Source organism: Capra hircus, chromosome 15 (genome assembly GCF_001704415.2).
Source record: "Capra hircus breed San Clemente chromosome 15, ASM170441v1, whole genome shotgun sequence".
NCBI lineage: Eukaryota > Metazoa > Chordata > Mammalia > Artiodactyla > Bovidae > Capra > Capra hircus.
The window spans coordinates 27,995,514-28,023,160 of NC_030822.1; the positions used below are offsets into that span (position 1 = coordinate 27,995,514).

The 27,647-nt window shown below is 46.3% G+C and overlaps 1 pseudogene; it reads right to left on the reverse strand.

The window, feature by feature from the left end:
- Window positions 304-22,866, reverse strand: LOC102175226 (annotated as a pseudogene).

The window sequence follows — 27,647 nt, forward strand, 5'->3', positions numbered from 1 at the left end:
GGATCACAAAGGACACAGACAGACACCTTTCTCTCCCAGCATCTCTCCCATTTCTCAGGTGGGCGGACATGAAGAGGACCCATTACAGAGGAGTCACAGCAGGAGAGCAAATCACTGATGCCAGAGTCTGGTCTCCTCTCCCAGGAGCCAGCTGTGACCCAAAGACCGGCATGGGGTCAGTGAAGGCTCTTGCAGATGTGTTCAACAGACACCTGCAGGAAGCCTTCTGAGACCACAGCACCTCCCTCCATCCTTCCTAATGCCAGCCCTGCCTTTTGGAGGAGCCTCTTCTCTGTGTGGGGTTTAGCAGATCTCCAAGTGCTGGTCTCTGGGGACGTTGTACTTGAGCTTGTGGACTTCAAAGAGATTTTCCAGCTCCTTCATGTAGCGCGGTGCAGCCCGCCCACTTCCTCTTGAGAGGGGTGCAGTGTCTTCTGCACCTCGATGGGATTCCCCAGTGCAAGACTCAGAGGTGAGAGGTGGCTCAGAGCCGAACCACTGAAGGTGCAGGACCTTGGTATTCCCACTACAGTGGTCATCTGAGTAGGTAAGCACTTCTAAATCCCTCCCATTCAATTCTATTTTGCATTATAGATTCTAAGATGTTAGGTCAGCTTCAACAATCTGTATATCAACAGCACAGCCAGCAGGCATTTGCATGCATTATCTCTTATGTTATCCTAACAATTATGTGGGGATATAATTTGGTTTGATTCCTGTTTGACTGCTGAGGAAATGAGCCACAGGAAGGTTAAATAACATGTTGAAGGTCACATAGCCAGGAAAAAATCAGTACCAGGGTGTAAGCCCTGAGGATGGGCTCTTAACCTCAGGGAAAGGTGGATCTGGGAGTCTCAGATGCCGTGACTGGAAGAGACTGTCTCTGTGGGAGGTGGTGGATCAAAAAGCAGCTACCATGTCTTCTTCTCTTGTGAATGGTCCTGAGGCAGCAGCACTATAAACATTCATGAGAATATCACCACACAATGCAAAGCAAGTTTGGGAGAGGAGGTTGCCTGTACTCAACAAAGAAATGACTGGGTGAGTCGAGATGAACACCTCTATTAGTTCTGCCATTGGAACCTAGTTGAAATTCAAGAAGAAAGCAAATAGTTGAAAGATGGTGCTAAGTCTATGGACTAAAGCCCATGCCCATTATTTATAAGGAAATCCCTCTGGCTCTCCTTCAGAGACTGCTGATTGCTACTTTACACACAGATCTAACGGAACTGCCATGGTCTTGTATCCACCTTTTCCAATTACTGTCATTAGACCCTGTGGTCAGAATTAAACCCGCCTTGTCTTGCATAATAAAAAGTCAAATACTCTTAACAAACCCAACTCTGTTATCAAAGACAGGGTATTCCTATTGGAAGGCAGGGGGATCGCTCTGTGGATCAGGGTCTGCAAGCAATAAAATAGGGATGAGAGTCCTACCTCACAAGTTGTTGGGAAAAACATGCCGCTGCATATAAGGAGCCAGTGCAGTGTCTGAGACACTGCAGTGTCTCAGTAAGCTGTAGTGGCTACTGACTTTTGTGTCCCTGTTACTCTTCTCATTCTAGACTGCCTTTCACAGGCTTACTTGATGGTGTGTCTATTTCACACACTAGAAAGTGTGCTCCACAAAGTCAAGGGTGTATTGGTCCAGGTCTCCTTGCAACACAAGCCCAGGCCTCTTACTCTATAGCCCTTCCCCTCCCAGCCCGGGTCTAGGCTCACCCACAGTGGTGATGGGTCAGTGGTAGGGCACAAGACCAAAGCTGTACTGGAAGACTCCACGGCCATAGAAGAGCGGGATGGAACCTCTAGTGCTCTTGTGAAGTTGGTCCTGAAACCACCGCAACCAGGAACCAGGAGAGTTCTCAACCTGCTCATAGATGTCATTCTCCCCAAAGGAGAAGATTGGCATCAGAGCTGCCATAGAGGGAGACAGGAGAGAGGGCGCATGGAGGGGCAAGATGGCATAAGCTGGTCCCCTAGCCTCCTGAAGGGACCTAGTGAGCAGGAACTGGAACAGAGGACAGAGCCCTGGGACAAAAGTAGGAGGCCTCAGGTGTCTCCCAGACCGGCCAGGGCTTCTTTTATAACTTCAAGCAGGTCATGGCTCTTCTCAGGGCCAGTAACTGGCACTGGGATTGTTTCTGAGTCCATGCTCTCTCTGCTTGCCATAAGATAGGCCTGTGAATCTGAGACGAAGTGTTGGGATGAGGAAAGGACTTTATTCGGAGTGGATGACCAAGAAAACGGCAGGCTAGTGCCTCCAAACAACCATCCTGAAGGGCTGATTGCCAAGTTCTTTATGGATCATAGATTGGGATATAGGTGAGGAAACAAACTAAACAGACTATTTGATCCTTGCAAATGTCTAATAGAATGGCGAGCATCGGGCAGAGGAATGTGTTAGTTTCACTTCCTTACAGTCCTTTACAGGTGGGCAACTCAGGTTATCTCCCTTAGGAAGCCCATTATGCCTTCCTACACTAACAAAAGCTGCACGATGAGGGTTAAAGTCACAGAAACAGGTCCAGCACAAGTTCAAGATTAACCCTTTCTGTTTACAGGATCATAAGACAAAACAGAATACTGCTGAGAGTTCTCCCAGATATAAAACATCTGCAGACTTTCTGGGAAAATCTCTTCCAGTTAGCTTAGTATTCTTCACAGATGTTTAAAGATAGGAGAATAGCTTTAAATTATGTCCTAAGCTCCATTCTCCCAGAGTTCCTATATCTCAGATGTAACGCAACCTTTCAACAATATGACCTTTGAGACTTAATTCTTTTAGCTACAAAATCTTCCTTCTAGAATCTTCTCTGGGTATGTGGGCCTGAGACAGTGCGTCTATCACCAACATACAATGTTCATTGTTAATGAATGGAGATGCTGCCTGCCAAAATAGGATCTGCATTTGCCTCTGCAGTCTTCCCTCTAAACTACAATCCTTGCCAATCTCCAGTTGAACCCCGAGCCCTCTCCCCAATACCTGTGCATCAGGGTGAGCCTGATGAAGCCCTTTCGGTTCTGCAACACCAGCTTGTAGGCTCCAGACCTGGCATTCAGTGACTCCTGGATGCCCCCAGTGACAATGGACAGCAGGTTGCCACCTCCTTTCCTGCTCAGAATGTGAGCAGCACTCTCCTTGCCTAAGACCAGGCCTGGGGAGAGAGGAAAGCAGTCACGTACAGTGTGAAGGGGGCAAGCATGGTTCAGGAGTATGTGACTTGGGCTCTCCCCTACTCCCCAACTGGGAGTCCCCTGATAACAGGCACTGAGTGTTACCCCTTTTCCCAATTCTCCCACCAAGGCCATCACTGAGCACAGAGCTGTGGGAAATGCCTCTTTGGGTCTCATCTCCTTGTCTACTACACATTCACTTGGAAGAAGTAGAGAACAATTGGCCGCCTTCCTTAAAACGCTTCCTCAATCCTTCAGCACTCCTCTTCCTGGGATAGAAAGAGTGACAGGACTCACCCTCTGACATGATGTAATCCCTGAAGACCGGGGCCCAGAAACCCCAGTGCAGCATCATCAGAAGCGAGTGGATGCCTGGGAAAACAGAGGAGAAGCCTGTGCCCTCCATGCACAGGTTGGTAAAAGCTCCGGTGGCAAGGCACCCATGAGGGTGGAAGCCAGTGAGGTAGTTCCGTGAGGGGTCCAGCTCGGCAGTCTAGACCAGCTGCAGGGACAGCAATTTGGTGAATCGGGGCTGCACCTGGTACCTCCCCACCCCTGCTCCGGTCTCCCTGTTGAGTTTCTGTGTTGACGTCTTCTACCTGTCCCCTGTGCCCAAGTGCTATCATACCCCATGTGAGTGTCCTGTGATGAGGGATGGCCTGTCTGAGTATCCTTGACCCCAACGGAAGCATGGAGCAGAGGAGATGCTCTGGGAGACTATGCAATGAAGAGGGAGAGAACACTCCCATGAAATGATGACCAAGGCCACCTGCCTGGGAAGGAAAGACCCCTGCCCAAGGCAGAGATAGTACTCCTGGGAAGAAGACTGGAGGCAAGCCAATGTCCTATATGAAGGGACAGCTCCTGACTAGAAAGAAGGAGCCAGCACAAGAGGGAGTGAGCCTCTCACCAAGTTTTGTGGCATCTGGAGTTCTGTCCTGGGTAAAGAGCTGGATCTCTGAGTCCCTGTGACTCAGTGTAAGAGACCCCAGGACGCTGAAGGTAGAGGTTGGGAGGAGGGCCATGAAGTCTCTAGTGATGCCCGCAGGTGTGGGTGGAGATGGGTCAGGGAGGTGTCCTGTCAAGTCTGCAGCACTTCCTGACACCAGGTCACAGCCTGCCCACAGCACTGCACCCCTGCTCAGGCCTTGGCCTCTGTAGACACTGCTTCTCTGGATAATGAAATCTTATGCAGAAACCCAGCTCCTGGACTGATCTTCAGGATGAGGGTGAATCAATTGTCATCACTGCCTGATTCTCTACCATTACCTCTATAGGAAGCCCATAGGGTGCATTAAGATGCTCCAGTGCTCAGGAAGATATAGGCATACCAGACCACCTGACCTGCCTCTTGAGAAACCTGTATGCTGGTCAGGAAGCAACAGATAGAACTGGACATGGAACAACAGACTGGTTCCAAATAGGAAAAGGAGTACGTCAAGGCTGTATTTGTCACTCTGTTTATTTAACTTATATGCAGAGTACATCATGAGAAACGCTGGGCTAGAAGAAGCACAAGCTGGAATCCAGATTGCCGGGAGAAATATCAATAACCTCAGATATGCAGATGACAAAAGTGAAGAGGAACTAAAAAGCCTCTTGATGAAAGTGAAAGAGGAGAGTGAAAATTTGACTTAGAGCTCAACATTCAGAAAACAAAGATCTTGGCATCTGGTCCCATCACTTCATGGGAAATTGATGGGGAAACAGTGGAAACAGTGTCAGACTTTATTTTGGGGCTCCAAACTCACTGCAGATAGTTATTGCAGCCATGAAATTAAAAGACACTTACTCCTTGGAAGAAAAGTTATGACCAACCTAGATAGCATATTCAAAAAAGCAGAGACATTACTTTGTCAACAAAGGTCTGTCTAGTCGAAGCTATGGTTTTTCAAGTAGTTATGTATGATGTGAGAGTTGAACTGTGAAGACAGCTGAGTGCCAAAGAATTCATGCTTTTGAACTGTGGTGTTGGAGAAAACTCTTGAAAGTCCCTTGGACTGCAAGGAGATCCAACCAGTCCATCCTAAAGGAGATCAGTCCTGGGTGTTCCTTGGAAGGATTGATGCTGAAGCTGAAACTCCAATACTTTGGCTACCTCATGCGAAGAGTTGACTCATTGGAAAAGACTCTGATGCTGGGAGGGATTGGAGGCAGGAGGAGAAGGGAGTGACAGAGGATGAGATGGCTGGATGGCATGGCTGACTCGATCGACATGAGTTTGTGTAAACTCTGGGAGCTGATGATGGATAGGGAGGCCTGGCGTGCTGTGTTTCATGGGGTCTCAAAGAGTCAGACATGACTGAGCGACTGAACTGAACTGAATGGATATATACAGTGGTGTTATCTGTCAATCCAAATTTCCCATTTAATCCATCCCCCTTATCCCCTGGTAACCATAGGGTTTTTCCTACTTCTATTTTGTAAATAAGTACTTCTGTACCTGTTTTATGATTCTGCATATAAGTGATATCATGTGATATTTGTCTTTCTTTGATTATCTTTTCTCAGTTTGACAATCTCTAGGTTCATACATGTTGCTGAAAATGACGTTCATATGTTCCTTTTTATGACGGAGTAATATTCCATTGCCTGTATTATGGTGTCTTCTTTATGCATTGCTCTAATGGATATTTAGGTGGCTTCCATGTCCTAGATATTGTAAATGTGCTGTTATGAACACTGAGGAGATCGTATCTTTCCAAATTATGGGCTCATGACAGAGGCCTTATGGAGAACAGTATGGAGATTTCTTATAAAACTACTAGAATACTGTATGGCAGAAAGTGTAGAGAAACTAAAAAGCCTCTTGATGAAAGTGAAAGAGGAGAGTGAAAAGTTGGCTTAAAGCTCAACATTCAGAAAATGAAGATCATGGCATCCGGTCCCATCACTTCATGGGAAATAGATGGGGAAACAGTGTCAGACTTTATTTTGGGGGCTCCAAAATCACTGCAGATGGTGACTGCAGCCATGAAATTAAAAGACGCTTGCTCCTTGGAAGTAAAGTTATGACCAACCTAGACAGCATATTCAAAAGCAGAGACACTTCTTTGCCGACTAAGGTCTGTCTAGTCAAGGCTATGGTTTTTCCAGTAGTCATGTATGGATATGAGAGTTGGACTGTGAAGAAAGCTGAGTACAGAAGAATTGATGCTTTTGAAGTGTGGTGTTGGAGAAGATTCTTGGGAGTCCCTTGGACTGCAAGGAGATCCAACCAGTTCAATCTAAAGGAGATCAGTCCTGGGTGTTCACTGGAAGGAATGATGTTAAAGCCAAAACTCCAATATTTTGGCCACCTCATGCGAAGAGTTGACTCATTGGAAAAGACTCTGATGCTGGGAGGGACTGGGGGCAGGAAGAGAAGGGGACGACAGAGGATGAGATGGCTGGATGGCATCACCGACTCGATGGACATGAGTTTGAGTGAACTCCAGGAGTTGGTGATGGACAGGGAGGCCTGGCGTGCTGCAACTCATGGGGTCGCCTAGAGTCAGACATGACTGAGCTACTGAACTGAACTTAACTGAGCAGTCCCTCTCACGGACATATACTCAAAATGATTTTTGAGAGGCAATTTGGTGTAATTAAATTAATTCACTTTTTTGTGTAACTATACCAGCCTTCATCTCAGAACTCTTTTCATCTTCCTAAACTGAACCTCTGTACCCAGAAATTAGAACTTCCATCCAGGTCGAGAGAATAAAACCAAGTTGTTAATAGCAGCTCATTGTAGGGTAGGATTTGGGGGAAATCCTTGACTTTTAGAACACACATTTTGTTTTGGTGTGTTAAAATAGCATGTATTTTTTTTTCAGTCAGAAAAAAGAATTTTAAAATGTGGACATTTCTACTTAATCAGAAAGAACTCCCCCATCTAAAGATCTCCCTCACTCTGGCCTCTCATTTAGCTACTGTCAGGAGGCAAAATCCTAACTTGGGTATATCTTCAGTCCCTAAGCAAGGAAACACCTGCTTTCCCCTCATAATGCCAGGAAGGAAAGATGTATAATCCCAATATACTGAGACCAGAGAGGATACTCAGGTTAGCTAACCTCATACAGAAAGCTAGTAGGATGAGGGGTGGTTTCAATTCTACTATTATGTCCATATCATGATCCCAACATTCACTCATTCATTCATCAAGCATTTATCAACATTAACTCTTCTAGGAGATGGAGATGCAGATGGGAACAACACTAGCTATTTGAAAGGATCTTACCTTCCTGCTCCTTCTTCAATCCAGGTAGAGAGAATAAAACCAGTTGTTAATAGCAGTTCATTGTAAGGTAGGATTTGGGGTAAATCTTTGACTTTTAGGACGCACATTTTGTTTCGATGTGTTAAAATAGCATGTATTTGTTTTTCAGTCAGAAAAAAGAATTTAAAACTGTGAGCATTTCTACTTGATCAGAAACTCCCCCATCTAAACATCTCCCTCATTCTCACATCCTCATCACTCCCTGATAACCTCAGATATGCAGATGACACCACCCTGATGGCAGGAAGTGAAGAACTAAAGAGCCTCTTGATGAACGTGAAAGAGGAGAGTGAAAAAATTGACTTAAAGCTCAACATTCAGAAAACTAAGATCATGGCATCCAGTCCCATCACTTCATGGCAAATAGATGGGGAAACAGTGGAAACGATGGCTGGCTTTATTTGGGGGGGCTCCAAAATCACTGTAGATGGTAACTGCAGCCATCAAATTAAAAGATGCTTACTCCTTGGAAGAAAAGTTAAGACCAACCTAGACAGCATATTAAAAAGGAGAGTCATTACTTTGCCATTAAAGGCCCATCTAGTCAAGGCTATGGTTTTTCCAGTAGTCATGTATGGATGTGAGATTTGGACTATAAAGAAAGCTGAGTACAGAAGAATTGATGCTTTTGAAGTGTGGTGTTGGAGAAGACTCTTGAGAGTCCCTTGGACTGCAAGGAGATTCAACCAGTCCATCTTAAATAAAATCAGTCCTCAATATTCATTGGAAGGACTGATATTGAAACTGAAACTCCAAGACTTTGGCCACAAAGAGCTGACTCATTTGTAAAGACCCTGATAATTGGAAGATTGAAGGCTGGAAAGAGAAGGGAATGACAGAGGATGCGATGGCTGGATGGCACCACTGACTCAATGGACATGAGTTTGGGTAAACTCTGGGAGCTGGTGATGGACAGGGAGGCCTGGTGTGCTGAAGTCCATGGAGTCACAAAGAGTTGGACACGACTGAGTGAACTGAACCTAGCTACCTTCCTATGTGAGTGTGTGAATTACAGAGAAGAGGAAAGAAACAGATTAAACAAGTAACCCACTGGAAAGAATTTGTTGCTGGGGCCTGAGTCCTCAGTACCTGTCCTTGTTGACTTTTCAGGCCACATCTTCACCCCTGCCCAAACAGCTGCGCTAGGCCAGCAAGTACCATCTGTTCACCATATGTGCAATGTTTACTGGCCTCCTGGAAAAACTTGCTTTCCTCAAGCCTTGTACATTCTGCCTTGTAGATTAATCTTCTAATATCTTTGAAAAAGAGCCCCTTCTCTCTACCCAATGCCAGTCTCCCTAGTGCAGGGTAAGTAATCCTTTTGAAAGTCAGATTGTAAGTATTTCAGACACTGTGATTCAAGAGGAAACTTGGAAGATATTGCATGGGCACAAAATCATTTAAAATGCAAGCATTTAATACGCAAAAACAATATTTCATTCATGAGCTGTACAGACACAAAAACAGTCATGGGCCGGTTTTCACTCACGGGTCTACATGGTGACCCCTGTAGTAGACTGAGACATTGTAATTGAGCCGGATCTATGCTGCCTTCCTGGAAAGATCCCTCATGTCCTTTGCCTGCCTCCTATTTGTCGAAAATCTTCAGCTTCCTAAGACTTCGCCAAATTTCAAACATAAAATTATTAAGAGAAGATATTAAGAAGAGGTGGCAAGAATACACAAAAGAACTGTACAAAAGAGATCTTCATGACCCAGATAATCATGATGGTATGATCACTCACCTAGAGCCAGATGTAAAGTCAAGTGGGCCTTAGAAAGCATCACTACAAACAAAGCTAGTGGAGGTGATGGAATTCCACTTGAGCTATTTCAAATCTTGAAAGATGATGCTGTGAAAGTGCTGCTCTCAATATGCCAGCAAATTTGGAAAACTCAGCAGTGGCCACAGGACTGGAAAAGGTCAGTTTTCATTCCAATCCCAAAGAAAGGCAATGCTAAAGAATGCTCAAACTACAACCCAGTTGCACTCATCTCACATGCTAGTAAAGTAATGCTCAAAATTCTCCAAGTCAGGCTTCAGCAATATGTGAACCATGAAATTCCAGATGTTCAAGCTGGTTTTGGAAAAGGCAGAGGAACCAGAGATCAAATTGCCAACATCCACTGGATCATGGAAAAAGCAAGAGAGCTCCAGAAACACATCTATTTCTGCTTTATTGACTATGCCAAAGCCTTTGACTGTGTGGATCACAATAAACTGTGGAAAATTCACTGTGGGAATATCAGACCACCTGACCTGCCTCTTGAGAAACCTGTATGCAAGTCAGAAAGCAACAGTTAGAACTGGACATGGAACAGCAGACTGGTTCCAAACAGGAAAAGGAGAACGTCAAGGCTATATATTGCCACCCTGCTTATTTAACTTATATGCAGAGTACATCATGAGAAACGCTGGGCTGGAAGAAGCACAAGCTGGAATCAAGGTTGCCGGGAGAAATATCAATAACCTCAGATATGCAGATGACTCCACCCTTATGGCAGAAAGTGAAGAGAAACTAAAAAGCCTCTTGATGAAAGTGAAAGAGGAGAGCGAAAAAGTTGGCTTAAAGCTGAACATTCAGAAAACGAAGATCATGGCATCTGGTCCCATCACTTCGTGGGAAATTGATGGGGAAACAGTGTCAGACTTAATTTTGGGGGGCTGTAAAATCACTGCAGATGCTGATTGCAGCCATGAAATTAAAAGACGCTTACTCCTTGGAAGTAAAGTTACGACCAACCTAGATAGCATATTCAAAAGCAGAGACATTTCTTTGCAGACTAAGGTCCGTCTAGTCAAGGCTATGGTTTTTCCAGTAGTCATGTATGGATGTGAGAATTGGACTGTGAAGACAGCTGAGTGCCAAAGAATTGATACTTTTGAACTGTGGTGTTGGAGAAAACTCTTGAAAGTCCCTTGGACTGCAAGGAGATCCAACCAGTTCATTCTGAAGGAGATCAGCCCTGGGATTTCTTTGGAAGGAATAATGCTAAAGCTGAAACTCCAATACTTTGGCTACCTCATACGAAGAGTTGACTCATTGGAAAAGACTCTGATGCTGGGAGGGATTGAGGGCAGGAGGAGAAGGGGACGACAGAGGATGAGACGGCTGGATGGCATCACCGACTCGATGGACGTGAGTTTGAGTGAACTCCGGGAGTTGATGATGGACAGGGAGGCCTGGCATGCTGCAATTCATGGAGTCGCAAAGAGTCAGACACAACTGACCGACTGAGCTGAACTGAACTGAACTAAAGAGAAATCATAAGCACAGAAAACAGTCAAGCAAGAAAATAAAGAACACTTTAACCATTCCATAAATTCAAACACTTTTAGTTTGCTCCCAAGAGCCATAGATAATATTGAGACTCATCACTGAGCTGTTTTGCAGATACTGAACTCCTAGCAGGTGGAAGAAGTTGCTCACCAGTCCATAGACTCAGACCAGAGGCCTCCAGTAGGTTGATGATGATGACTCCAAGTTACCTCACCACCAAGCAATCAGACGATTCTCTGGGAGCTGATCATGCACCTCTACCTCACCCAGTCTCTAGACACTGTTCCCTGGTAATTAAAGGGGTTTCAAGTATTTTGAGCCTTAACTCTCTGGACTCCTTCCATGGCCCCTGCAATAAAGCCTACACTTTCTTTCACCACAACCAAGTGTCAGTATAGGAGCTTTGCTGTGTTCCCACAAGCAGACCCAAATCTGATTTGCTAACAACTGCTCCCTGTCATCTCTCTCCTCCAACACCCCAACACAGAAGATCCCTGAATTACAGCTTGTCTCCCACAGATTGGACCTTGTCACTCCTGTACCTAAAGTCCTCTGGGGGATCCCCTTTGCCCTTGAGATAAGAGTCAAGGTACAAGCTACTGTTCCTGGCATCAGAGGGTCTGGATGCCTTTTCTCAGCCCCCTCCTTCTAGCTCCAGGCCCAAGGTTACTTGACTCTCTGTCCTCCTCTGGATATTACTAGGTCCCAGGCTGGGCTGAGGTGGGCAGGGACAGTCAGACACACTCTTGTTGGCAAATCTCCCCCAACGCCCTGTGAGCCAGATGTCCCTCATCCCAGGTGATCCCCAGGCACTGAGCTCAGCATCCACCTTAGGACCTGTATCTTTCCCCATCAATTCACCATGTGCACCCAAAGTAGCAGGTGCCCATGGCCTCCCAAATCCATCTCAGCTTTCCTTACGCAGGGCCAAGTAAAAGATCAACTGCAGGACCGCGAAGGTCTGCAGCCTGCGTTCCAGTGGCACAAACAAAGGTGCAAACTCCACCATGCTGATTCCTCTGCTTCCTCTGGAGGCTTCTCTGAGCTCTGCTGTGGTCTGAGACACCTGCTGGGTTTTGTTGCTGCCAGAGCTTGTTAAGCATTTGTGAGGGTGGGGTGGGGGATGGGTATCCAGCCAGCCGTAGAGTCCCATGGCATCTACCCTGGCAGGGAACAGTATCCTAGGCGAAATATTTAAAATCATCTGGCCTGGATGAAACTTACTACAGAGAAAGAGAAGTGCAGTGGACTCTTCAGGCAATACATTATCTGCCAGATCACCTTTGCTCAAATCTTGCCCACTACTGGGCAATTGAAGCAGCAAGTATAGGGCAATCCTGCACTCTTTACACTTACACAACTACTTGGCGGCAGTAATTGTCTCCTTTCACCTGCCAGGTCCATGGTTCCCCTTTGCAAATAAGAACCATGAGCTACCATATAAATATCTCCAGGCCCCACTATGTCCTCTCTGGCTGCCTTTTCCTCAGCTTGCCTGGACAGCAAAACTCATGGAAGAGCTGTCTGATTTCCATAGCCTCTCCTCCATTCTGTCCTCCCTCTTCCAGACTTCAGATGCCACTGTTCCATGGAACTGCCCTTGACAAGTTCACCACTGGCCTTCACACTGCTGAATCCAGTGATCAATTCTCAGCTCTCATTTGACCTTTCAGCAGCCTCAGACACAACTGTTTCTTCCCTCCACCTTGAAGCCACTTGGTCTGTGGACACCACACTCTCCTGGTTTCCCTCCTGCCCCTCCGTCTGCCTCTGGGTCTCCATAGAGTCTCTTACCCTTCACCGGGCTAAGTGTTTCAGGGCCCTTCTGTTCCCTCAGTCCTTGGACCTTCTCTCTTCTTTCCATCCTCCCCGCCTCAGAGACCTCCTCCAGGCTCATGGCCATGGAGTCTGTCTACAGGACGAACACTTCCAAACTGTATCTCTAGCCTGGATTTCACCACAAGCTCCAGATTTGACTATGTAGGTGAGTACTTGGCATCCTCACTCACAGTCTGCTTGGCACCTCCATCGCAGCCTGTCTAAAACTGAACTTGACTTCCCCTCACCTTCCCAGGCTGCGGTCTCCACATAGCCACAGAGCTTTGCAAAGTGGTCACACAGGGACTATCCTGGTCATCCAGTGCTTATGCCTCTGCCTTTCATGGCTGATGGCCTAGATGCCTTGGAAATTTCATTGTGGTTACAGTGCTTTCCTCATGGTAGTGAGTATATTTGAAAATGTTTACAAGTCATTAAATATCATTTCATCAAGCTCATGCTCATTTCTTTTGTTGATTTAAATATCTCGCGATGGAAAGCTGTTTTCCACCACCACAGCCAGCCCCTTGGATGGACTGTGATGACAACATTCTCACTGGTCCCTGTCCCTGTGCCCTTATTCCTCCCACAGACTCGTAAGCCAGAGGGACTGCTGGGTATGTGATTGCACAAGCTAAAGAGCAGTAGTGCCAGGCTTTGCTCAAAACTGTAGCACCAACGTAGACTCTGAGCAGAATATATGCAATGTCCAGATACATATCTTCTCTGGCTCTCCGTGTAGTCAGACACCTTATTTGCTGGTGTATAGAGTGATATCATTTCATCAAAGATGGGAACTGTAAATGACAGTAATGGTATGGACCTAACAGAAGCAGAAGATATTAAACAGAAGTGGCAAGAAAAACACAGAAGAACTATCCAAAAAAGATCTTCATGACCCACATAACCACGGTGGTGTGATCACTCACCTACAGCCAAACATTCTGGAAAACAAAGTCAAGTGGGCCTTAGGAAGCATCACTACAAACAAAGCAGGTGCCACAGGACTGGAAAAGTCAGTTTTCATTCCAATCCCACTGAAAGGCAATCCAAAGAATGTTCAAACACCACAAATTACACTCATCTCACACACTTTCAAAGTAATACTCAATATTCTCCAAGCCAGGCTTCAGCAGTACGTGAACTGTGAACTCCAGATGTTCAAGCTAGATTTAGAAAAAGCAGAGGAAACTGGAATCAAATTCCCAACATCTGTTGGATCATCGAAAAAAAAAAAAAAAAAAGCCAGTTCCAGAAAAACATCTGCTTCTCCTTCATTGACTATCCTGGAGGCTTTGACCGTGTGGATCACATCAAACTGTGGAAATTTCTTCAAGAGTTGGGAATACCAACCACCTGACCTGCCTTCTGAGAAATCTGTATTTATGTCAAAAAGCAACAGTTAGAATTGGACATGGAACAACAGACTGGTTCCAAATCGAGAAAGGAGTACGGCAAGGCTGCATATTGTTATCCTGCTCATTTAACTTATATGCAGGGTACATCATGAGAATTCCTGGGCTGGATGAAGCACAAGCTGGAATCAAGATTGTTGGGAGAAATACCAATAACCTCAGATATGCAGATGACACCACCCTTATGGCAGAATGTGAAGAACTAAGGAGCCTCTTAATGAAAATGAAAGAGATGAAAAAGCTGGCATACAGCTCAACATTCAGAAAACGAAGATCATGGCATCCAGTCCCAACACTTCTTGGCAAATAGATGGGTAAACAGAAGAAAAAGTGACAGGGTTTATTTTGGGGGCTCCAAAGCCACTGCCTCTATGCAGGCAACTGTGCAGCTGGGACCACCCCTCCTTCATGAAGGTGCATCTAGCAGTCATTTCCAGGGTCCTCTCAAGAACAGTTGGAAGAGCCCTGGATGAGAGCTGAGACCAGTCCTGTATTGGCCGCCTCCCAGCTATGTGACTTCAGACATGTCCTTCCCTTCCCAGAGCTCTTCATCCTACTGGGTATCAGGGCAAAGATAGGGCCCCACTGACCCAGGTACACCACTCAGCCGTCCACCAGGGTTCTGTGACCTTCACCTCACAGCCCCCTTAAAGTAAAGAACGAGGGAGCACTTTATATACTGGGGCAGTGTGGCTCCTGTGTGGTCTGAGGACCTGCGTTGTCCACAACCTGCCTGTTACTGGTTCCTGACAAAGTACAGAGTGGGAGAGTAACTGCTCAGAAACCTTAGAGCAATGTGGCAAAGCAGTTCTAGTTGTATAAAGCTAATCATTAAAAACTGGATTTGAACTGCTTGTTTTCTTCATTTCTTTGGTAATTTATCTTATATTTTACAAATGGCTGGGCCTCTTTGGTAGTTCAGTGGTAAAGAATTCTCCTGCCAATGCAGGAGACACGGGATCGACATTGGGTCAAGAAGATCCCCAGGAGAAGGAAATGGCAACTGAGTTCAGTATTTTTCCTGTGAAATCCCATAGACAGAAGAGCCTAATGGGCTACGCTTCATGGGATCACAAAGAGTTGGACACGACTTACCGCCAAAACAACAACAAAAGCAATTAGAAATATATTAGTTCGTGGTAGGTTAGAAAAAAGATATAATACAAAAATCTCAACCTTTAACATAATATATTGAGGTAATACTTGTCACTAATCAAGTGACGTGAAAGTTGCTCAGTAATGTAAACTCTTTGTGATCCCATGAACCCCAGCATGCCAGACCTCCCTGTCCATCAGCAACTCCCAGAGTTCACACAAACCTATGTCCATTGAGTCTGTGATGCCATCCAACCTTCTCATCCTCTGTTGCCCCCTTCTCCTCCTGCCCTCGATCTTTCCCAGTGTCATGGTCTTTCCCAATGAGTCAGCTCTTCGCATCAGGTGGCCAAAGTATTGGAGTTTCAACTTCAACATCAGTCCTATCAATGAACACTCAGAACTGATTTCCTTTAGGATGGGCTGGTTGGATCTCCTTGCCATCCAAGGGACTCTCAAGAGTCTTCTCCAACACCACAGTTCAAAAGCATTAATTCTTCAGCACTCAGCTTTCTTCACAGTTCAACTCTCACATCCATACATGACTACTGGAAAAACTATAGCCTTGACTAGACGGACCTTTGTTGACAAGTAATGTCTACTTTTTAATATGCTGCCTAGGTTGGTCATAACTTTCCTTCCAAGGAGTAAGTGCGTTTTAATTTCATGGCTACAATCATCTTCTTCAGTGATTTTGGAGCCCAGATAAATATAGTCAACCACTATTTCCCCATCTATCTGCCATGAAGTGATCGGACCAGTTACCAGGATCTTAGTTTTCTGAATGTTCAGCTTTAAGCCAACTTTTTCACTTTCTTCTTTCACTTTCATCAAGAGGCTCTTTAGTTCTTCCTTGCTTTCTGCCATAATGGTGGTGTTATCTGCATATCTGAGGTGATTGATATTTCTCCCAGCAATCTTGATTCCAGCTTGTGCTTCATTCAGTCCAGTGTTTCTCTGATGTACTCTGCATATAAGTTAAATAAGCAGGGTGACAATATACAGCCTTGACGTCCTCCTTTTCCTATTTGGAACCAGTCTGTTGTTCCATGTCCACTTCTAACTGCTGCTTTCTGACCTGCATATAGGTTTCTCAAGAGGCAGGTCAGGGAGTGTGGTATTCCCATCTCTTTCAGAATTTTCCACAGTTTATTGTGATCCACACAGTCAAAGGCTTTGGCATAGTCAATAAAGCAGAAAGAGATGTTTTTCTGGAACTCTCTTGCTTTTTCCATGATCCAGCAGATGTTGGCAATTTGATCTCTGGTTCCTCTGCCTTTTTGAAAGCCAACTTGAACATCAGGAAGTTCACGGTTCACATATTGCTGAAGCCTGGCTTGGAGAATTTTGAGCATTACTTTACTAGCATGTGAGATGATTGCAACTGAGCAGTAGTTTGAGCATTTTTTGACATTGCCTTTCTTTGTGACTGGAATGAAAACTGACCTTTTGCAGTGGCCACTGCTGAGTTTTCCAAATTTGCTGACGTATTGAGTGCAGCACTTTCATAGCATCATCATTCAGGATTTGAAATAGCTCAACTGGGATTCCATCACCTCCACTAGCTTTGTTCATAGCGATGCTTCCCAAGGCCCACTTGTCTTCACATTCTAGATTATCTGGTTCTAGGTGAGTGATCACACCATCGTGATTATCTGGGTCGTGAAGATCTCTTTTGTACAGTTCTTCTGTGTATTCTTGCCATCTCTTCTTAATTTCTTCTGCTTCTGTTAGGTCCATACAATTTCGGTTCTTTATTGAGCCTATCTTTCCATGAAATGTTCCCAAGATTTCTAATTTTCTTGAAGAGATCTCTAGTCTTTCCCATTCTGTTGTTTTCCACTATTTCTTTGCACTGATTCCTGAGAAAGGCTTTCTTATCTCTCCTTGCTATTCTTTGGAACTCTGCATTCAGATGCTTATATCTTTCCTTTTCCCCTTTGCTTTTTGCTTCTCTTCTTTTCACATGTATTTGTAAGGCCTCCTCAGACAGCCATTTTGCTTTTTTGCATTTCTTTTCCATGGGGATGGTCTTGATCCCTGTCTCCTGTACAATGTCACAATTCTCCGGCCATAGTTTATCAGGCACTCTATCTATCAGATCTATTTCTCACTTTCACTGTATAATCATAAGGGATTTGATTTAGGTCATACCTGAGTGGTCTAGTGGTTTTCCCTACTTTCTTCAATTTAAGCCTGAATTTGGCAATAAGGAGCTCATGATCTGAGCCACAGTCAGCTCTTGGTCTTGTTTTTGCTGACTGTATAGAGTTTCTCCATCTTTGGCTGCAAGGAATATAATCAATCTGATTTCGGTATTGACCATCTGGTGATGTCCATGTGTAGAGTCTCCTGTTATGTTGAAATTGTTGCGTAGTGTTGTTGAAGAAATATCAATAACCTCAGATATGCAGATGACACCACCCTTGTGACAGAAAGTGAAGAGGAACTAAAAAGCCTCTTGATGAAAATGAAAGAGGAGAGTAAAAAAGTTGGCTTAAAGCTCAACATTCAGAAAACGAAGATCATGGCTTCTGGTCCCATCACTTCATGGGAAATTGATGAGGAAACAGTGGAAACAGTGTCAGACTTTATTTTGGGGGGCTCCAAAATCACTGCAGATGGTGACTGCAGCCATGAAATTAAAAGACGCTTACTCCTTGGAAGTAAAGTTATGACCAACCTAGATAGCATATTTAAAAGCAGAGACATTACTTTGCCAACAAAGGTCCATCTAGTCAAGTCTATGGTTTTTCCAGTGGTCACGTATGGATGTGAGAATTGGACTGTGAAGAAAGCTGAGCGCCAAAGAATTGATGCTTTTGAACTGTGGTTTTGGAGAAGACTCTTGAGAGTCTCTTGGACTGCAAGGAGATCCAACCAGTCCATTCTGAAGGAGATCATCCCTGGGTGTTCTTTGGAAGGAATGATGCTGAAGCTGAAACTCCAATACTTTGGCCACCTCATGCTAAGAATTGACTCATTGGAAAAGACTCTGATGCTGGGAGGGATTGAGGGCAGGAGGAGAAGGGGACAACCGAGGATGAGATGGCTGGATGGCATCACTGACTTGATGGACATGAGTCTGAGTGAACTCCTGGTGTTGATGATGGACAGGGAGGCCTGACGTGCTGCAATTCATGCTGTTGCAAAGAGTTGGACATGACTGAGCGACTGAACTGAACTGAACTGAGGTGAGTCATATGATGAGCTTGGCTCACCAGAGAGGGGCCATCTTTTCAGGCACTAGTAGCTTACCACCTGGTAGCTCCCACCATCCTTTGTCTGTTTTGGTGGCTCCCTCTGCTTCAGCTAGTTGGTTTTGAGCCTCAGTGTGTGTCGGGGAGTCTAGGGCCAGCTCGGGTAGCTCAGCTAGGACAAATGTTCTCATGGGGATTTCCCCGGATTCCTTTCTGTCCTTGGCTGCCCGTCTGGTGGTCTCATCAGCCAGCCTATTTCCTTGAGCCTGTGGGGTGTGTCCTTCTGGTGCCCACGGCAGTGCATGATTGCTACCTCTGTGGGGCTCTAGACAGCGTCTAGCAGAGTCAGGATCTCCTCCTTATTCTTAATGTCCTTTCCATTGGCCGTTAGAAGGCCTCTCTCCTGGTATAGGGCCCCATGTACGTGGACTGTAGCAAAAGCACACCGGGAGTCGGTGTGGACGTTCACGCTCTTACCCTTTGACAATTGCAGTGCCCGGACTAAGGCCCATAACTCTGCTCAATGGGCTGACCAGTGCTGTGGTAAGGAGCCAGCCTCAATAACAGTCCTCTCTGTGACTACAGCATAGCCTGACAGTCGCTTTCCTAGCTTTACCAGGCTGGTGCCATCGGTATACAGAGTCCAGTCAGGATTTGAAATTGGCCTGTCTCAGAGGTCTGGATGGCTAGCATAGACCTCCTCTAAGACTTCCTTCCAACTGTGGGTAGGTTCACCTTCTCCTGTTGGGAGAAGCGTTGCTAAGTTTAAACCCCAGCAAGGCTCGATATGGAGGTTGGGGTTTTATAGAAGTCCCTGGTATTGAATAATCTGGGAATTTGACAGCCATTTGTGGGGGTCTCCTCGAGGGAAGGAGTTAACTTCATGTGGGACTTTTATGATCAGGTCCTGGCCGAAAGTCAGCTTTGTGGCTTCACGTACAGTAGAGCGACTGCAGCCACTGCCTGCAGACATCTAGGCTACCTGGTGGCAATGTTATCAAGTTGCTTTGAAAGGTAAGCTATCGGCCTGTCCCACGTTCCCAAAGTTTTGAGTTAAAACCCCCATGGCTGTTTTATCTTTCTCAGTCACATATATAGTGAATGGTTTGGTGAGGTCTGGCAATCCCAAGGCGGGGGCAGAGGTGATTGCTAGTCTTAGCTCCTCAAAGGCTTTCTGCTGTTTCTCAATCCAACTTACTGGATTTTCTTCAGGCCCTGCCAGGAGCTCAAATAGGGGCTGGGCTATTTGAGAATACCTTGTGTTATGCTCCCAGCCCGTATCTCCGATCCAACCATGAGAGTGAACAAGTCCACCACAGTAATGCAAAAGCAAGAAGGGAAGTTTATTTCTAGCGCGCTAGGGCTCAAGCCTCATCCAACGTAGTGGAATCAGTCAAGAGCCCCGAACAAAGGAGTATGGCGGCTTATATACAGGCAGTTCTTTGTCTCAGTTACAGGAGTAGCTGGCGTTACATGATTGGCCAGGCAGGATGAGCGTATATCCTGTCTCTTTCTGGTAAACATGACTCAGGTCCTAGAGCCCGTCCCTAACATTCCCCCCTGTCCTTAGATCATATAGAGGAATCTTCCTCTCGGTCCTGAGACACAGTTTGATATTGTTGTCGAAGCACAAACAGCTGTACTGTATTTATGCATTCCTTTACAAAGGCTACAAGTCTATTGATAATACATGGGCCAAAGGTAAGCATTAGTAAAAGTACTAGCAGGGGTCCTAGCAAGGTGGAGATTAAGGTAGTCAGCCAAGGGGATTGTTGAAACCAAGATTTAAACCATCCCTGTTTTGCAGGACCACTTCAGATAGTGAAGTTAAAGATGATTTTAAATGACTAATAGATTATTCTATATGGGTAATGTCTTTATCTATGGCCGCCCTTAAAGAGTTAAATCCTTGACTTTGCATGGACAGAGCTGCTATTCCAGTTCCGGCCCTGGCCATTCCCAGACCGAACATAGTTGCTATGGTTATGGCAGTAATGGGCTCTCTCTTAACTTTATAAGCTCTTTTTTGTTGATTAAGAGTCAATTTGTGGGCCCAATAATCATATACAGCTTTTTCTGGTCAATACAGTATCTTTGGTATCACAGCCACCATAACACAGAATTTTTTTTTTAGGGTCAAAGATTGAGCTGTGTAAGCATGGAGTCAGCCCCATATGTGAACAGACCCACCAACCTCCCATCCGTGGTATTAGCCACCTGGCTATGGGCAAGTCCGTAGGCTCAATGACATGCACACACAGTGGAGACCTCTCTGATAATATCTTGCCCATACATAACCCTTTTCCCCATATCTCTCTCATTGTAAGGCCTACTTTTCATTTTCCCCATCAACATTGGGGAGGATCAGTGCCATTGGCCAGGTCGTAAGAGGCGTTGAGGCCTACTGTCTCGTAATAAGGGGGAATTAAGTTGTAACATAACCAACAGGATTTAGTTGCCTCAGGATGGGTTTGATTTAAGGTAGCATAAGCTGCCTTTACTAATTTCTATAGTGGATCTGTTTGTCCAAGTTTAGCAAGGGGGCCCGCCTCTGGGTCTTTTGTTGGTCCCTGGGATGTAGATAGGGAGGTTGTCGGGTAGAGAGTTGCATGGACCTGTTCAACGGGGTTTGGACCGATACTATACATTTGTACCAGTTTTAAAACTTGACTCACAACAATGATCCCATTATAATATTCCCGGTATGGGAACCAGTCAGTTTTGGTCTGAAGCCCCCATGATATCCCATTGACCCAGGCCTTTTTTTTTTTTTTTTTTTTGCTTTGTCAATGTTAAACCTTATTTTTACCTGGGCAAAGTTATGATCCTTTTCCCAATCGGAGTACAGAGGTACGGGTCCTACAAATGAGAAGTTAAGCAAGTCCCGATTTCCTACATCCCACCGTCTATACCCTGGAGTCTCCGACCCATCATTAGAAGTTACACAGTCCCAAGATTTACAACAAGAGTCCTGTATCCCCCCACAGATCTTCCAGTTATGCCTGGGCGCACCTGGACATGCCCAGAATGCATGATTCCGGAGCTTGCCCCTCTTCCAGGGTACATTCACCACTGGCTTAAGGTCAAAGTATAAGTCTGGCCACCAAGTATTTGGTGGATGTATTGCGGTGGTGGAGTTAAGCATCTCACGTGTTAGTCCATTTTGCAGTTTCCAGGTGATTTTGACGGGTTGGTGCGGGTTCACGCTGGCAGCTTTGGAGCAGAATAACATGGTCATCCATAAGATGGTCCAGACGAGTTGCCTTGGTCCTGTTGACGACGCTGGAGCTCCAGCCTCAGGGGGTTGGACGGGTGCAGAGATGCTTCCCATTCTTTTTTAGTGTCTTCCTGCTCTGCTGAAGTAGCTGGGCGTACGTGGTTGCAATGCACCCAAGGCCTGATACCGTCTACCTTTAGGGCAGTTGGGGTGGTAAGAAGAACAACATAAGGACCCTTCCATTTAGGTTCTAGTGCCTTGGTGTGGTGCCTTTTGACCCACACCCAATCTCTGGGGCTGATGTTATGTGAGGGGATAGTCCCCTTGTTTTGACCCTCATGTATTTCCCGGAGCAGTTTCCAGACACGAGAATGCACTTTGCCCAAAGCCATCAAGGCCTCCTGGAATTGTCCCAAAGTAGAAGGTGGAAGTTTTTCCTTCAAATATTGGACATACAGGGGGAGGTCGCCCATATAGAATTTCAAATGGGGTCAGATTAAGCTGATAAGGAGTATTACGTGCGCGAAAGAGGGCGAAGGGAAGGAGAGTCACCCAGTCCCCGCCAGTCTCTATAGCCAATTTAGTTAAAGTTGTTTTTTTTTTTTTTTTTTTAGGGTCCGATTCAATTTTTTAACTTGCCCCGAGCTCTGTGGGCTGTATTTACAATGTAATTTTCATTTGGTCCCCAGAGCTAGGGCAAGGCTCTGAACTATTTGGCTCACAAAAGCAGGTCCATTATCAGAGCCAACAGTCACTGGCAGGCCAAACCTGGGAACTATTTCTTCTAAAATCTTTTTAGCCACTACCATTGCAGTTTTTCCCTTAGTAGGAAAAGCTTCTACCCACCCTGAGAAGGTATCTACCAACACTAACAAGTACTGGTAACCATACTTGCCTGGCCTTACCTCAGTGAAATCTATTTCCCAGTGCTGCCCTGGCCCTTTTTCCCAATACCTCAGTCCTGCGTGTTGCCTCTTTCCTGGCCTCATCTGTTGACATGCCTTACAAGCATGTACTATGTTCTTCATAGTTGTTTGGTGCCGGGGGAATCGCAGGCGCGCAGTTTGAAAAAGCATCAGAGTCTTTTTCTCTCTCAGATGAGTAGATGAGTGTAGATGCTCACACAGTTGCCGTCCCAACTGAGCAGGGAGTATCAGGTAACCATCGGAGTCTCGGTACCATTTATCCTCTCCTTTTTGGAGGTTGGGGCGTTCCTGGATCCAGGCAAGGTCTGTGGATGAATACTCAGGGGTTGGGGGCAAAGTTCCCATACCTGGGGGTGGAAGTCAGATCGCCAACACCTGAGTAATAAAATCTTCATCAGCCGCTTTTCGAGCTGCCAGATCTGCGGCACGATTTCCTCGTGCCGTGGGGCTGTCCCCTTTTTGATGTCCAGGTACATGTACTATTGACACAGCCCGAGGCAACTGCACAGCCTCCAGAAGTCGACGGATCTCTGGCAAGTTTTTAATCTCTTTTCCTTCAGCTGTCAGAAACCCCCGTTCCTGATATATCGGGCCCTGGATGTGTACCGTGCCAAAAGCATAGCGACTGTCAGTAAAGATAGTTTTTTTTTTTTTTTCTTTAGCTCTCTCTAAAGCTTGAATCAGGGCAATTAACTCTGCTCTTTGTGCTGAGGTGTCTAGGGAAAGAGTCTCCGCCCATATCGTCCATCCAGAATCATCTACCACTGCGGCCCCCGCCCATCTCTGTCCATCTTTTACATAACTGCTTCCATCTGTAAACCATATTAGCTCACTGTTATCCAGTGGCGTATCTGCTAAGTCCTTCCATATTGCCGTTACTCCAGCCAGTATCTCATTGCAATCGTGGAGGGGACTATCCCCCTCCGGATTGGGCAAAAGAGTAGCTGGGTTTAGAGTGCAGGGCGTTTGAAAATGAATCCGTGAGGTGTCAAGTAGCAGGGCCTGGTAGTGAGTCAAGTGGGCATTGGAAATCCATTTACCCAGGGGTTGTTTCAGAACTCTCTCTATAGCATGAGGAGTGTAGACCAAGAGTCTCTGTCCATAAGTCAGTTTATCAGCATCATGGACTAGGAGCACGGTGGCCGCGATGATTCAGAGGCAAGGTGGCCATCCGGCTGCCACTGGGTCCAATTTCTTGGAAAGGTAAGCTATGGGATGCTTCCAAGGTCCCCACTTCTGTGTTAGTACCCCTTTTCCTATCCCTCGCTTTTCATCTATAAATAATTGGAAAGGCTTAGATGGGTCAGGAAGGGCAAGGGCAGGAGCTTCCAGCAAGGCACGCCTGAGATCCTGAAAGGCCATTTTCATTGACTCAGTCCATTTCCAGTCATTGTTTTCTTTGGTCCCTTCATACAGGGGCCTGGCCTTTTCTGAAAACCCCAAGATCCATAATCTGCAATATTCCACAGTTCCCAGAAATTCTCTCACTTGTCTAGGGTTAGCCGGCTCAGGGATCTGGAGGATGGTTTCTTTCATAGCCTGTGTTAGCCACCTCTGGCCCTGCTTTATCTTATAACCGAGGTATGTAACCTCTTGCTTGGCAATCTGGGCCTTTTTGGCACTGGCCCTGTAACCTAAAGTCCCCAAGGTTTGGAGAAGGTCACCTGTTGCCTCTTGGCACTCTTTCTCTGTAGCCGCTGCCAGCATGAGGTCATCAACATATTGTAATAAAACAATGGTAGGGTGTTCAATCCGATACTCACGGAGGTCTTCATCCAGGGCCTCATTAAATAACGTGGGCGAGTTTTTGAAACCCTGTGGTAAGCGAGTCCATGTCAGCTGCACAGGGGTCTGACCACCGTCTTCCTGCCATTCGAAGGCAAAGATCTCTTGGCTTGCAGGGGCAAGAGGCAAACTGAAAAAGGCATCTTTTAAATCTAAAACAGTATACCAAATGTAGTTTGGAGGCAAGTTGCTTAGCAATGTATAAGGATTAGGAACCATAGGATGAATATCACTCACCCATTTGTTGACTTCTCGTAGATCTTGAACCAGTCTAAAATCAGTCCCCCCAGGCTTCTTTACAGGAAGCAGGGGAGTGTTCCATGGGGACCGGCACTTTCTCAAGACCCCAGCACCTAGGAGGTGTTGTATGTGAGGAGTAATTCCTTGCCGAGCCTCTTGACTCATGGGATACTGCTGCACTCTCACCGGTGTGGCATTGGCTTTCAGTTCCACAATAATAGGGGGCCTCTGTTTGGCCAGTCCCATTCCTGCTGTTTCAGCCCAGGCCTGAGGGTATCTCCAAACCCATGGCTGTACTTCGGGACTTATTGTCGCTGGGGCCTCTGGCAAGTACAGTCTGTATTCATCCTTTAATGCCAGAGACAAGACCTGAAGAGGATGCCCGGTTCCATCTAAAACTGACACTTGCCCGTGGTCGAAATGAATTTGGGCATTTACTTTAGACAGTAAATCTATTCCCAGCAAGGGCACTGGACACTCAGGTATCACCAGAAAGGAATGGGTCACTTGGTGGGCCCCCAAGTTTACATGCCGTTTTGTAGTCCATCCATATTGCTTAGTCCCAGTTGCTCCCTGCACCCAGCTACTTTTCTTAGACATGGGTCCATCTCTTTGGTTTAAGACTGAGTACTGAGCTCCCGTATCCACCATGAAGCCAACCGGTTTCCCTTCCACATTTATAGTTACCCAGGACTCGGGGAGGGGCTTCGAGCCCTGACCACCCTAGTCGCTATCCTCACCCGCGTAGAGGATATGACTGTCTGGGGAGGGAGTCTCGTTCTTGGGATTTTGGGGCCCCTCTTTTAGGTTTTTCTTAGGGCATTTATCTTTTCAATGTCTAATCTCTTTACAAAACGCACATTGGTTCTTTTCAAGCTTACGCCTTGCAGGTTTTTCTTCAGTCTTTGAGTCTAGCTTTTTTCCTTTTTGGAACCTATTTTTGTTTTTAACTCCAGCGAAAAATATCTGAGCCAGCTCTTTTTGGTTCTTATGGTTTTCTTCAGCTCTAAATTTTTTATTTTTTTCTTCCCTTCTAATGCGGTCCTCTCTCTCCTCTGGGGTCTCTCTATGATTGAAAACTCTCTCTGCTGCCCTCACTAGATCTTGCAGGAACTGTTCATCCAGCCTCTCTATCTTTTGTAACTTTTTCCTAGTATCGGGGGCTGCCTGATTCACAAATGCTAGCATAACTGCTGCTCGAGACTCATCTGCCTGTGGGTCCATAGGAGTATACTGTCTTAAAACTTCCATTATCCTTTCAAGGAAGGCTGCCGGGCTCTCATTTGGCTCTTGCCTCACTGAATTTACCTTGGCCAAATTAGTTGGCTTTCTGGCGGCCGCTCAAAGGCCAGCCACGAGAGTCTGACGGTACACTCGGAGACGCTCCCTACCTTTAGTGCGTTCGAAGTCCCAGTGGGGTCGCACCAAGGGGAACCCCTCCTCAATGAGGTTAGGCTGTACTGTGGGCCTCCCATCTACCCCCGGCACGTTCTTCCGAGCTTCTAACAGGATTTGCTCGTGCTCCTCTGTAGTGAAAAGCACCTGTAACAGTTGCTGACAATCATCCCAAGGGGGGTTGTGAGTAAAGAGGATAGATTCTAAAAGATCAATAAGACCCTGCAGTTTTTTCAGAGAAAGAGGAAGTCTGAGTTTTCCAACTGTACAAATCACTAGTGGAAAAGGGCCAATACTGATATGTCCGTTCCACGCCCTCTCTGGCTGGCCCCGCCCGGACTGGAAACGCATGAACAGTGGAGGAGGGAATTTCCGGGCCTTCTTCTTCCGCTGTGCTGGCCACTTCCCTTGTTCTTCCCCGAGTTCCCTGGGCGGGGCCCCTTTCCCTGGGAGGAGCTGAGGGTTCGGCTCTCCTCTGGGCTTCTCCCGATGAAACCTGTGGAACCTGTGGAAGCAAGGGCAGATGTGGATCTGCATATGGGGGTGGGAACAATTCGGTTTCCAGATCTATCAGATTAGGATACAGAGAAGAAGATTCCTGGAACACCGGCTTAGGTCGTTTTTCGTCCTGTTTTTCTCCTTTTTCTTCAGAAGCTTTCATAACTAGCACCTGTGGGTTTAGCAAGGTTGGAGTCGGGGAAGAGGGACGGGGAGGTTTAGGAGGTTTAGAAGGAGCGAGAACAAAGGGTTTAGCCATTCCGGTGGGTTTCTCACTAGATCCTGCCAGACCAGAATGTAGGGAGTCTGATCTGGGTACCCAGCAGGACTAGGGGAAAGCACCCTCTCTTTAACTGCCTGGATAATTTGGGGATTGAAGGTTCCTTCTTGTGGCCATCCGACGTCAAAGGTGGGCCACTCGGCGGAACAGAAAATCACCAGTTTGCTCTTCTTCACCAGTAACGAAAGATTCTGAGCTCTAGACTTGAAATCAGAGAAGTGGTTAATCATAAGAGATAAAGGAGTAGAAGTTGTTTGTCCCATGATCACAGAAAAGTACACTGGGAGCCAACAGAGCACACAAAGAGCAACGCAGACACCAGATAACAAACACAAGGTGGCCACCAACAATGCAACCAGAGCCAGCCGCCTCCCCAGCACGAAACCGGGCCCCGGCCTTACGCTGGACTTAATCCAGTAACCAGAGCCAGCTGCCTCCCCAGCACGAAACCGGGCCCCAGCCTTATGCTGGACTTGCCTCTGCACTCTACATCCAGATGCCTCCCCAGTACGATACTGGGCCCCGGACTTAATCTGGGCTTCTGCAACGTTAGCACCGGTGCTCAGAGCTCTTATTATCTCCTAACGAGGTTACTCCCTTCTACCAGGAGAGTTGTCCTCCCCGGCAGGACTGAGATCCTGGACGAGCCCCCAAATGTTATGCTCCAAGCCCGTATCTCCGATCCAACCACGAGAGTGAACAAGTCCACCACAGTAATGCAAAAGCAAGAAGGGAAGTTTATTTCTAGTGCACTAGGGCTCAAGCCTCATCCTAAGCAGCGGAATGAGTCGAGAGCCCCGAACAAAGGAGTATGGCGGCTTATATACAGGCAGTTCTTTGTCTCAGTTACAGGAGTAGCTGGCGTTACATGATTGGCCAGGCAGGATGAGCGCATATCCTGTCTCTTTCTGGTAAACATGACTCAGGTCCTAGAGCCCATCCCTAACACCTTGGAATCCAAATCCTGCAGAATCCAGTGGCCCCTAGGAACTCCCTGACTTGCCACCGAGTCCTAGGTGTGGGGAGCCTCAGAATTACTTCTTTTCTAGATTGGTCTAG